Source organism: Corythoichthys intestinalis, chromosome 1, assembly GCF_030265065.1.
Source record: "Corythoichthys intestinalis isolate RoL2023-P3 chromosome 1, ASM3026506v1, whole genome shotgun sequence".
NCBI lineage: Eukaryota > Metazoa > Chordata > Actinopteri > Syngnathiformes > Syngnathidae > Corythoichthys > Corythoichthys intestinalis.
In genome coordinates, this window is record NC_080395.1 from 4121242 (window position 1) to 4133463 (window position 12222).

Below are 12222 nucleotides of genomic sequence, written 5' to 3' on the forward strand. Positions count from 1 at the left end.
AAGAGGGAGGCCGAAGAGTAGTGAGCATCAGAGCCATTATCCAGGAGGAAACTACATCCCTCCGAGAGTACATCATGAACATGGCCCCCAGTGATGACCTGCTCGGTGAATGCCTCAGGCAACAGAAGCCCAGTAAGGAGGAGGACCCTGAGGAGCTTATCATGGAAGGACAAGCCCCTGCATGATATGTACCACCGATAAATTGAGGAGGTAGCTGAAATGGGAAAAACATTCCAGTGGCAGGAAAAGGCCGGACTGGAAGGGGAGGGGCTATTTTTAAGCTGCAGCCTCCTGACTGTCCAGACCCCTGGCTGGGTGGACGTCATCGTTGCTACCCCCGTCTCATCTGGCTTGATGGCCCTCTTCTTGTTCCTTTACTCCAGTGCATCTTTACGGACTGTAACTTCGCCTGCTAATTCCCATTAGCAGTCCTGGGGATTCCTGTCTATCCGTCCCGGGAGTGGATCTCTCCTGACTGTGGTACTCCCCAAGGTTTCTCATTTTTCTCCCAATTGACTCTGGAGTTTTTGGAGTTTTTCCTTGCCGACATGGAGGGTCTTAAGGATAGGGGATACCCAGGACTTGAACTGTATCTATTCATCTTTGTTGCTTCATTTCTAATTGTGTATCATATTGCCTCTGTAAAGCCCTTTGAGACAACCTTAATGTGATTCAGGTCTGTACAAATAAAATTGAATTGAATTGAAAGACAACATGGAGGCACTGATCATGGCAGCACAAGAACAGGCCCTGAACACAAGAGCAATAGAGGCCGGGTTCTATCACGCCAAACAGGACCCCAGGTGCAGGCTGTGCAAAGAGGCCCCTGAGACAGTCCAGGACATCACAGTAGGGTGTAAGATGCTGGCAGGCAGGGCATACATGGAACGACATAACCAGGTAGCAGGCATAGTGCACAGGAACATCTGTGCCGAGAACGGACTGGAGACCCCGGAGTCAAGGTGGGCGACACCTCCAAAGGTGTTCGAGAACAACCGAGCCAAGATCCCGTGGGACTTCCAGATCCAGACAGACAAACTGGTGCTGGCTAACCAGCCTGACAAAGTGGTGGTTGATAAACATCAGAAGACAGCAGTAGTGATAGATGTAGCAATCCCGAGCGATAGCAACATCAGGAAAAAAGAACACGAAAAGCTGGAGAAATATCAAGGGTTGAAGGAAGAGTTGGAGAAAATGTGGGGAGTGAAGGCAACAGTGGTGCCAGTATGGTGATCGGGACAGCAGGGGCAGTCACCCCCAAGCTGGGTGCATGGTTCCAACAGATACCAGGAACAACATCTGACGTTTCCGTTCAGAAGAGCGCAATTCTAGGGACAGCTGAGATCCTGCGCAGGACCCTCAACCTCCCAGGCCTCTGGTAGAGGACCCGAGGTTGAAAGGAGAGACCATACCGCCCGGGGGGGGCGAGATGACGATTAAAAAAAAATAAAAAAATAAATGTATATATATAGCGGAAAACACAGACAAGACTGAAAAAGCAGTTTCTGCTCTTGGACTCCTCTGTAAAAGAAACTGCTGTATTTTAAGCTAAAACAACTGTCGTTGTCACGACAAACTTGGCAAAGTTGAGGTGGACCAAAGTGCGACCAGGAAACGGTAGTGGAGTGAAGGGTTTTTATTGAACAATGGCGAAGGTTATGGCTGTGGCTGTAGTTCAGGCTGTGGCAGTGGTTCAGGCTGTGGCTGTGGTTCAGGCTGTGGCTGTGGTGGCTTGATGGGTGGTTGTCCTGGTGGCAAAGAACAAGATTAATCAAGAGATCTGTGAACGATTGTCAAACACTACAGGCGTAGTTGGCCGATGTACCACTGGTGATTGGCAGAATCATCTGGCACCTGCTTGCTGCCCGGGCCGCTCCTTATAAGCAGTGTTGATCAATGATGAGCTGCAGGTGCACTCCCAGGTGAGCCAGGTTAAAACATCAAAACAGGAAGTGTCATAACAATAAAAGCCAGCAGAGGGGAGTGTGAGCAAGGACCACCACAGTACCCCCCTCTCAACGGACGCCACCGGGCGGCCTGCCCGGCTTCCCAGGGTTGGCAGCGTAGAAATCCCGCAAGAGGGACGGGTCCAGAATTAGACTGCGGGAGATCCACGACCGCTCCTCAGGGCCATAGCCCACCCAGTCCACCAGAAACTGGAACCCACGACCCCGAGGACGGACATCCAGAATCTTGGAGACCGCAAACGCGGGGTGGCCATCAATGGAAAGGGGCGGGGGAGGTGCAACGGCAGGAGGACACAGGTCACTGGAGCTAACAGGCTTGAGAAGGGAAACGTGAAAGGTGGGGTGGACATTCATGGATGCCGGGAGGTCCAACCGAACAGCAGATGGGTTGATGATCTTTGTTACTTTGTAAGGGCCAACGAAGCGGGGGGCAAGTTTGCGCGACTCCACCTGCAGGGGGAGGTCCCGGGCGGACAACCAGACCTCCTGTCCCACCTTGTATTCCGGAGCTGGCGAACGATGGAGATCAGCCAGTCTCTTGTTTTTCTCGGCAGTGCGAGCGAGGGCAGCCCTTACAGTCTTCCAGATTTCTTTAATCCTGCCGACATGGTCCTTCACAGCAGGAACAGCTATTTCCTTTTCCTGCTCAGGGAACAACGGAGGCTCAAATCCATTACACGCCATGAAAGGGGACATACCAGTGGCCGAGCAGATGAGCGAATTATGGGCATACTCAACCCATGGAAGGAAAGTGCTCCAGGAGACGGGATGGTGGGCGGTGACACAACGCAGAGCAGCTTCTAGGTCCTGGTTGGCCCTTTCCGTCTGGCCGTTGGTCTGGGGATGGTATCCTGAAGAGAGACTGGCTGTCGCCCCAACTGCCTTGCAGAACTCCTTCCACACCACCGAGGAGAACTGGGGACCACGGTCTGAAACAATGTCTAAGGGGAGGCCATGAAGCCTGAAAACATGCTTGACCAAGAGATTGGCGGTTTCAAGAGCAGAGGGTAGTTTGGGAAGGGGAACGTAGTGAACCGACTTGGAAAAACGATCGATAATGGTAAGGATAACTGTGTTACCTTCAGAGGGAGGCAGACCGGTTACAAAATCAACAGCAATGTGGGACCATGGTCTACTGGGAACAGGGAGGGGGGTTAACAGACCAGCAGGTGGCTGATGGGAGGCCTTCCCTCGAGCACAGATTGCGCAGGCTTTGACAAAGTCACGGGCATCTTTGGCCATGCCTGGCCACCAGAATGATTGGCGAAGGAAACTGAGGGTCCTATGGACACCAGGGTGGCAGGTTAGCTTGGACGAATGGCCCCATTCCAGGACTTGAGATCGTGCAACAGGAGGGACAAATAAGCGATTCGGGGGACCGTTTCCTGGATCGGGGTCAGCCTTCTGAGCTTCCCTGACCAATGATGTAATCTCCCATCTTGCAGCGCCGACCACGCAGGACGAGGGAAGAATGGGTTCAGGGTCTCCTGAGCTTGGACATGGTGAATGCAGCCGTGAAAGGGCATCAGCCTTGCCATTGCGTGAACCGGGGCGGTATGACAATGAAAAATTAAACCTGGCAAGGAACAGTGACCAGCAGGCTTGTCGGGGGTTGAGTCGTTGTGCGGATTGGATGTAGGAGAGGTTTTTGTGATCCGTCCAGATAAGGAATGGGATCTTAGCACCTTCCAGCCAGTGACGCCATTCCTGCAGGGCCAGAACAACCGCCAGCAGTTCCCGGTTTCCCACATCATAGTTCCTCTCTGCAGGGCTGAGCCGCCGGGAGAAAAAGGCGCATGGATGCAGCTTCTGGGTGGTTGGATCTCGCTGGGACAAGATGGCCCCAACTCCGGTGTCCGACGCATCCACCTCCACCACAAATTGGCGTGAGGTGGCGGGGTGCTTGAGGATAGGGGCAGAGGTGAAGAGTGACTTTAGCTGAGAAAACGCCTTACCAGCAGCTTCAGGCCAGGCAAAGGGGAGTTTGGTGGAGGTGAGTTGAGTCAGTGGGAGAGCCACTTTGCTGTAGCCCCGGATGAAGCGGCGATAGAAATTTGCAAAGCCCAAGAATCTCTGAAGCTCCTTACGGCTATTGGGAGTAGGCCAATCAACGACTGCCTTGATCTTTATTGGGTCTGGTTCAAGTTGCCCCTGGGCGATTATGTAACCCAAAAAGCTCACCGAGGACACATGGAATTCACATTTTACCGGTTTAACAAAAAGCTTGTTCTCCAGGAGCCGCTGCAAGACCATCCTGACATGATGCCGATGTTCCTCTAAGGATCGTGAAAACACAAGTATATCATCTAGGTAGATAAACACAAAACGGTTAAGAATATCACGAAATATATCGTTCATGAGTCGTTGGAAAACAGCAGGAGCATTTGTGAGACCAAAGGGCATTACTAAATATTCAAAATGACCAAGGGGAGTGTTGAATGCCGTCTTCCACTCGTCCCCCTCACGGATTCGGACGAGATGATACGCAGTTCGGAGATCCAGCTTTGTGAACAACCTGGCGTGACTGAAGGGCTCAAAAGAAGGGTCAATTAGAGGCAAAGGGTACTTATCTTTTATGGTTATCTGGTTTAAGCTGTGGTAATCGATGCATGGCCTCAGGCCGCCATCCTTCTTGCCCACGAAGAAAAAGCCTGCACCGACAGGGGAGGAGGAGGGACGGATGATACCAGAAGCCAAGGAGTCTCTGATGTAGTCTTCCATAGCCGTTCTCTCAGGACCGGATATGTTGTAAAGTCTGCTTGTCGGAAGGGGAGACCCCGGTAGGAGATTAATGGCACAATCATAGGGGCTATGGGGAGGCAGAGTTTGGGCGAGGTCCTCGCTGAACACTGTTGCCAAGTCATGGTACTCCAGGGGTACATTGGAGAGGTCAGGAGGCTCTGGAGGATGGGCCGACTCTTTGGCCGCTCTCCCAAGTGCGTGTGCTGAGCCAAGGCATTCCAGGTGGCAGCGATTGCTCCACCCCACTATCTTCCCCGCTGTCCAGTTAATGTTAGGGTTGTGAAGTTTGAGCCAGGGGAGACCAAGAATGACATGTGCTACTGGAGAGGAGATAATAAACAATTGTATTAATTCGTGATGATTTCCTGAGACCTTGAGCATGACAGGAATGGTGCGATGAGTTACCGAAAACAGTTTTCTACCATCCACTGCTTCTACTACTTTGGGGGCCTTGAGGGGTTCGAGAGGGATTTTAGCTTCATTCGCAAAACATTCATCCATAAAACTGTCATCAGCACCAGAATCAATAAATACCTGAAGTGGCCTTGCGTCTAGGCCATGAGAGATGCTAGCTGGGAGTACGAGTCGCGACTGAGAGCAGGAGTCGGAGGAGGTTTGGCTCACCAGGGTGCTCCGTTTTATCCTGTGAGCCCGGTCTTTTGGCTGTGCAGGGCAGGTGATTGCAGAGTGTCCGATTTGCCCAAGTTCCATGGGTTCTTCCAACTGAAGAGGGGATGTCGGTCGCTGAGTGTCATTAGGGGATGGTTTGATGTTATCGGCCGAGGGTGACAGGAGTTGCGGAAACGAACGTGACTTAACAACTTTCTCCCTCTTACGTTCTCTGATGCGATTGTCTATCTTTATTGCTAAGGAAATTAGCTCCTCAAGAGTGGAAGGCTCATCCCGTGTGGCCAGTTCATCCTTTATTTCATCTGCCAAATTACGCGAAAAGACAGATGTCAAAGCCAGCTCACCCCAGCCACTTTCTGCGGCCAGAATACGAAAAGCAATAGAGAAGTCCGCCACTGATTTGGAACCCTGCTGGAGGGAAAACAGGCGGTTTCTGGCTTCTCTCCCACGAACAGGGTGGTCAAATACCTTGCGTAGTTCTCCAGAAAATGCATCGAAAGAGCTCAGCACCGGAGAATTCCTCTCCCAAAGTGCGGTTGCCCATTGACCAGCCTTCCCTCTCAGCAGGTTAATACAAAAAGCAACCTTAGCAACATCAGAGGCATAACTAGAAGGCTGTAAATCAAACACAAGGTTGCAATTAAGCAAAAAACGACTACATGAACCCAACTCCCCAGTATAACACTCAGGAGTCGGTATAAATACGTCCGGCCGAAGTGGGGGTGATGGCCCATCATTAAATCTACTCACGGGCACCTTAGGTCCGGCCCTGGGAGGCTGTGAGAGTTGAGTCTTGACCTGCTGCAGGTCCATAGAAATGTTCCGCAGCGTCTCTGCAAAGCTACGTAGCATCTGTTCATGATTACCCAGCATGTGCCCTTGGTGTCCGAGGGCCTCCTGGAAGCCATTGGCGGTCGCTAAGTCCATTTTGTTTGAGGCCAGATGATTATGTCACGACAAACTTGGCAAAGTTGAGGTGGACCAAAGTGCGACCAGGAAACGGTAGTGGAGTGAAGGGTTTTTATTGAACAATGGCGAAGGTTATGGCTGTGGCTGTAGTTCAGGCTGTGGCAGTGGTTCAGGCTGTGGCTGTGGTTCAGGCTGTGGCTGTGGTGGCTTGATGGGTGGTTGTCCTGGTGGCAAAGAACAAGATTAATCAAGAGATCTGTGAACGATTGTCAAACACTACAGGCGTAGTTGGCCGATGTACCACTGGTGATTGGCAGAATCATCTGGCACCTGCTTGCTGCCCGGGCCGCTCCTTATAAGCAGTGTTGATCAATGATGAGCTGCAGGTGCACTCCCAGGTGAGCCAGGTTAAAACATCAAAACAGGAAGTGTCATAACAATAAAAGCCAGCAGAGGGGAGTGTGGGCAAGGACCACCACAGTCGTGTTTGATAGAAAAATATGTCTATATGCTGCCATAGCAGATTCAGGGCGCATGAAGCCCCCGAACTATTTTTAATTTGTCCGTTTTACCCTGAAAACCCACATTTACAGACGTCGCACAACCGCTTTTGTTTCAATCCAGCCGTAAAACGAAGGTAATTCATTATATTTATTATTCAAAATGTCTGTCGTTTTTAGTTTAGAATCATTAATTGATGTCTTATATTTTGATGCTCAAGTCCTCAAGTAAGGAAGTCCTCCAATTTGTATTCTTCCGGGGATCTGGTCGACTAATCAAAAGAATCACTAATTCTAGGAGCCAAGCATAAAGCAGACACAATGTTACTCTCAGTAGAAGCTTTATCACATTCAACAGGTTCCCTTACTGACTTCAGGCAACTATCTCTTTTGAAGGCTTTCAAAGTGCAACATCCCGAAGCGATGAGGCATTTCGTTGGCCAAGGCTCTGAAGTTAAACCCCTCCCATCTTCAACAGCTGATTCTAGAAAGCAATCGTATCACAAAAGAAAGAGGGCATTAGTAGCCGTCCAAAAGGATCCCAGTTATTGCTCGAAGACTCACATAGGATTCAAACTATGTTGCTTTTCAGAGATTTTCACGTCGAATTTGGATTTTTTTGGGGTGTGTCTTATCTTCAGCTTTTAATTGTACACCGAAGAACAATGTTTTATCCCTGCACAAAAACATCCTCAACTTGCTTAAAGAAATGAGAAATTGCTTGTTTGATGTGCACTCGTGATCCGATGTTTTGCAGGTTGAACAAGTAGTTTTGAGAATTTCAATTGTGATCTGAAAAACGTACCAAAGCAATTGAGAAAAACTGTAATGCAATGTCCGCTACTTTGGACCAGTTCTGGCCCAAAATGCTTGCTGATCCGGCAAGTGACTCTCTATTGAGTTTGGGCCATGGTTCAATAGGACACTGGGGCAAACCGTTTTATGAAATTGAACCGAAATTTGCCCTATATCTGGCCCATGTCCGCTCCAGTTATATTTTGCTATCAGGGTTCACGCCTTCTGTCATTGTTTGCATACTATCCTCATTAAAATATGAAAACCTATCACTGTTTGGGTGATTTTAGTTAAAGTAGACACTACTTTTTAACCTGTGTGGTTTTGACAAAGATCAGATCACATTTGATGGAGATTTTATGCAGAAATGTGAGGAAAAATTCCAAAGGGTTCAGCTACTTTTTCATACCACTGTATTTTTTTTCTCCAATTCATTCATTCATTTTTGAAGTAAAAAAGTGTCATTTATTTGAAGTATCACCTAATGGGTAACTTTGATTTATTTACACAAGTTTTATTGGTTAGATTTTTCAAAACAAAAGCATTTCAGGTACTGCCTTTTTTGTGTGTTGTACCGAAAACAAGCTCTTCAAGAAACCCATTCTAAATGAAAGTATGAGATGGACCACTCCACCCATCTTATATATTGTTACTTGGCCACGTTAAAGCTAATCATAAAATGGCCTCTGATTAAATCTAGACACTTGAAAGTTCAAAAGAGTAAAAGAACTATTCAATCAACTTCTGTACGAACGTACTCGACTGCCAGCAATTCCAATGTCTCAGTAGAAGCGTCATTTCACATCTATAACGAATCTTGACTGTACATTGCTCAACATTGCTTCTAACTATCCGGGTGAAATACTTGGAGATAGGTTATGGACCCCACTTTTGCCGATTTAAAAAAAACAAACTCCACTACACTTATTTAATAATGTATTCACCATCTAGATTATCTCTAAAAATATACCAAATGTACAGAGTAAAAATATGCTAGAATCCCCTCAGCTTTTTCAACATTTGCACACGGATGTGCGCAAACATATACACAAAGACGTGCCCGCATTGTGGGTGTGTCTGTCGGTCGAGGACTTTGGACCTTAGCGCAGTATTAAAGTGACTCACACGGCGAAAAGACGACAACAAGGACGAGACGAGAACCTCGCGTAAGTACAACTTCGTTCTGTCAGTTGTTGGATTGTCAGTATCTCCATCGGTCCAGGTTTGTTCATAGGTTAGTCGGTCGTTCACTTCGGTTGGTTGGTTTTTTAGCGTTTATTTCACGTGATCTCGTTTTAGTTCGATTGGTCGGATGTTGGTCAGCTTTTCGCTAGTCAATCAATTGTACCGTCGGTAAGGAGGAGGATTCAGTTGCCGCATTTTCTGAAAACAAAGGCGTAAGATGCACTTTCTATGAATGGCCTTTTTTAAAACTTATTTTCATATTCACAGTGTATCACAAAAGTGAGTACACCCTTTGCATTTTCGTCCGTCTCATCAGACCATAGGAAATGGTTCCAGTAATACATGTGCTTTGTTGACATGTCTTCAGCAAACTGTTTGCGGGCTTTCTTGTGTACCGTCGTCAGAAGAGGCTTCCTCCTGGGGTGACAGCCATGCACACCAATTTGATATCGAGTGTAGCGTATGGTCTGAGCAATAACAGGCTGACCCCCCACCTTTCCAATCTCTGCAGCAATGCTGACAGCACTCCTGTAACGAGTCACATGACATTTTGGAGGGAAAATGACAAGCAGTACTCAATTTGGACCTTTAGGGATGTACTTAGTTTCTAAGGGGTGTACTCACTTTTGTTGCCATGGGTTCCAATAGTAATGGCTATATTTTGAGTTGTTTTGAGGGGAATATAAATTAACTCTATTATATAAGTTGCACACAGACTACTTTTCATTGTCAAAGTGTTATTTTGTAAGTGTTGTCCCATGAAAATATATACTTAAATATCTGCAGAAATGTGAGGAGTGTACTCATTTTTGTGTATAGAGTATATTCGCACAACATTATAAGGTGCATAGAATAGACGCTACTGTAGAGGCTGGGGCTACATTATGCATTCGTTATACTATACTATACTACACTGTACTACACTACACTACACTACACTACACTACATACAGTGTTGCTAATAACGACGTTAGAATATAACGACGTTACTAACGGCATTATTTTTTTCAGTAGTGAGTAATCAAATTCATTACTTTTCGCATCTTGGCAACACCGTTACCGTTACTGTGACGGGAAAGGCGTACATTACTATGTTGGTTGAATGACGCGAGAAAAGTCTCAGAGATACTGACTCACGGAGACGAGAGAGCAGAGCAGGAGTGGGGACGCCGTTGCAAACGCGATGCTAGGTGGCTCCAATAATATCTGACTGTAGCCCATAGCCTACAAACTACGCCCATATGATGCTACGTTAGATATCACATACTATAGAACGAGATGCAAATGACAGACACATTGGCATAAGCAAAATATATACATTTAGAACTAGATGCGTTAGTAAACAGCCGCCATCTTAAAGCAGTTGACCTCTCAGGAAGGCTCTGTTGTAGAGAACCTTCTTAGCGAAGCTAAATAACTTTTTATTTAAAATGCTCCTAAATTGGCAAAATCTTGACATAACTCCATCTTTAAATAATGAAACAGTTTTAAACTTCCACAAGTCGAAAGTAGACAGAACGAAACTAATGCAATAACGGGAGCTATTTTAACAACCTTAACGGTTGATTCAGACCCCCCCCCCCAAAAAAAAAAAAAAAAAACAACAACAACAACAAAAAAGAAAATTATTACCTGTTACGTTGCCAAGTAATTAATTACTTTTACATTCAGGTAACTGAGTTACTAATGCAATTACATTTTGGGAGGAGTAATTTCTAACTGTAATTACTGGTAATTACTTTTTTAAAGTAAGATTAACAATACTGACTATATTTCTCTATATGATATATAGATAAACTACAGTATATTCGTTATACTGTGCTCCGAGTTGCTGTGAGACCCTAAACCTAAGCTCCAATTCTAGGTCCTCAGAAAATTGTATATTGTTACTCTGCTGACATTTGTTGTCAGTCCAAAGGGTGTGTCAAGTGGGAGGTTTTAAAACAACTGACTTTAGCCTGTGCTGATATATCACAAGATATCTATTTCTATAAATGCGCTAGTTTTGTTATGAGTGATATTGGACTGCAATAATAAAACGATAGACTTTAGCCTCTGCTGCCATCTCACGAGGCATCGTGTCATCTAAACCCTCTAGTTTCCATAAGAGTGCTATGAGAAAAAAAAGACTGGAGACAAAATGGCAGACGAGACATCGGCGTCGTAAAGTCGAAATAACGTATGTCGGGTACGTCATAACCCAGGAACTACCTGTTTTTGTTTAGAAATTTTTTTTTAAAAGGAAAAAAGGAAATATTTTCTATTTTTTCAATATATTTGTGTATTTTTGCTAAAATATAAGTTTAAAAAAGAAGAGGAATAAACAGTTAACATCTTTGTAGTCTGCTCAGGTACATAACATGATACAACAAAGCCAATACATGCGAATATTATATGTAATATTATATGTAAGATAGCAAAAGGAATGTCCATTAGTTTGAATCAGTCATGTTCATCGCCAGACCAGTAAATAATTCTCCACACAAGTCCGCAGGAGGGCTAAAAGAAGGACCCGAGCACAGAATGCAATCATCCCACGTAAACAAAGCGACAACGTCAGCTTGGGTAACAGGCAAAGCTTTCAACCGTCACTGCTTTCCGCACCAACACACTTGTGTTACGTAGCCTGGAACAACAGAAACTGAGCAGGACAAAGGTTTCTCACCCTCGTACGTTCCCTTTTTAATGTTCCCTATAAAGGGAATCTCTGGTCACAAACTGAGCAGGAGAAAGGTTTCTCCCCAGTGTATGCTTTTGAAGGTTCCCTTTTGAAATAATTTTCTACCGCAAACTAAGCAACAGAAAGGTTTCTCACCAGTGGGCATTCTGGTGTGTCTTTTTAAGCTTCCTTTTTATGACCAAATTTTTACCACAAACTGAGCAGGAGAAAAGTTTTTCTCCCGTGTGTTTTCCTGTGCTGTTTCAACACTTGGGTTACGACTGTGGTACGGGTTACAGGAGGTCGATGTTTTAGGGTTTGGTCAAGCAAATGACAATTCTCATTGATGATCACATTGACAGCAATAAGCAGTTGACTGCCAAATACGTCAATTCCATTAACAGGAAGTGACCTGTAATCAACAGAAGGTGGCCCGATATCAACAGAAAGCGACCAACCCTACTATAAACAGTAACTAGGCCATGTTAAAACTCATCAACCTCTGATCAAATCTAGACAGTTTAAAGTTCAAATGAGGTAGCTATTTCATCAACTTCTTTCCTAACATACTCGACGACCAGCAATTCCAATGTCCCCGTAGAAGCGACATTTCACCTCTGTATCTGTACTTGAATGTATATTGTTCAACATTGGTTCTAATTATTTTGGAGAGCTACTTGGAGATTGGTCATTCAACTCGCATTTGCTGATTGTTTCAAAAACAGTTACTTAATAATGTTTAAGTTCAACATTAAAAGTATCACTAAAACATAATGGAAATGTAGACCATCAAAATTTACTAGATGCTTTTCCTTAGCTTTTTTTGTGCAAACAT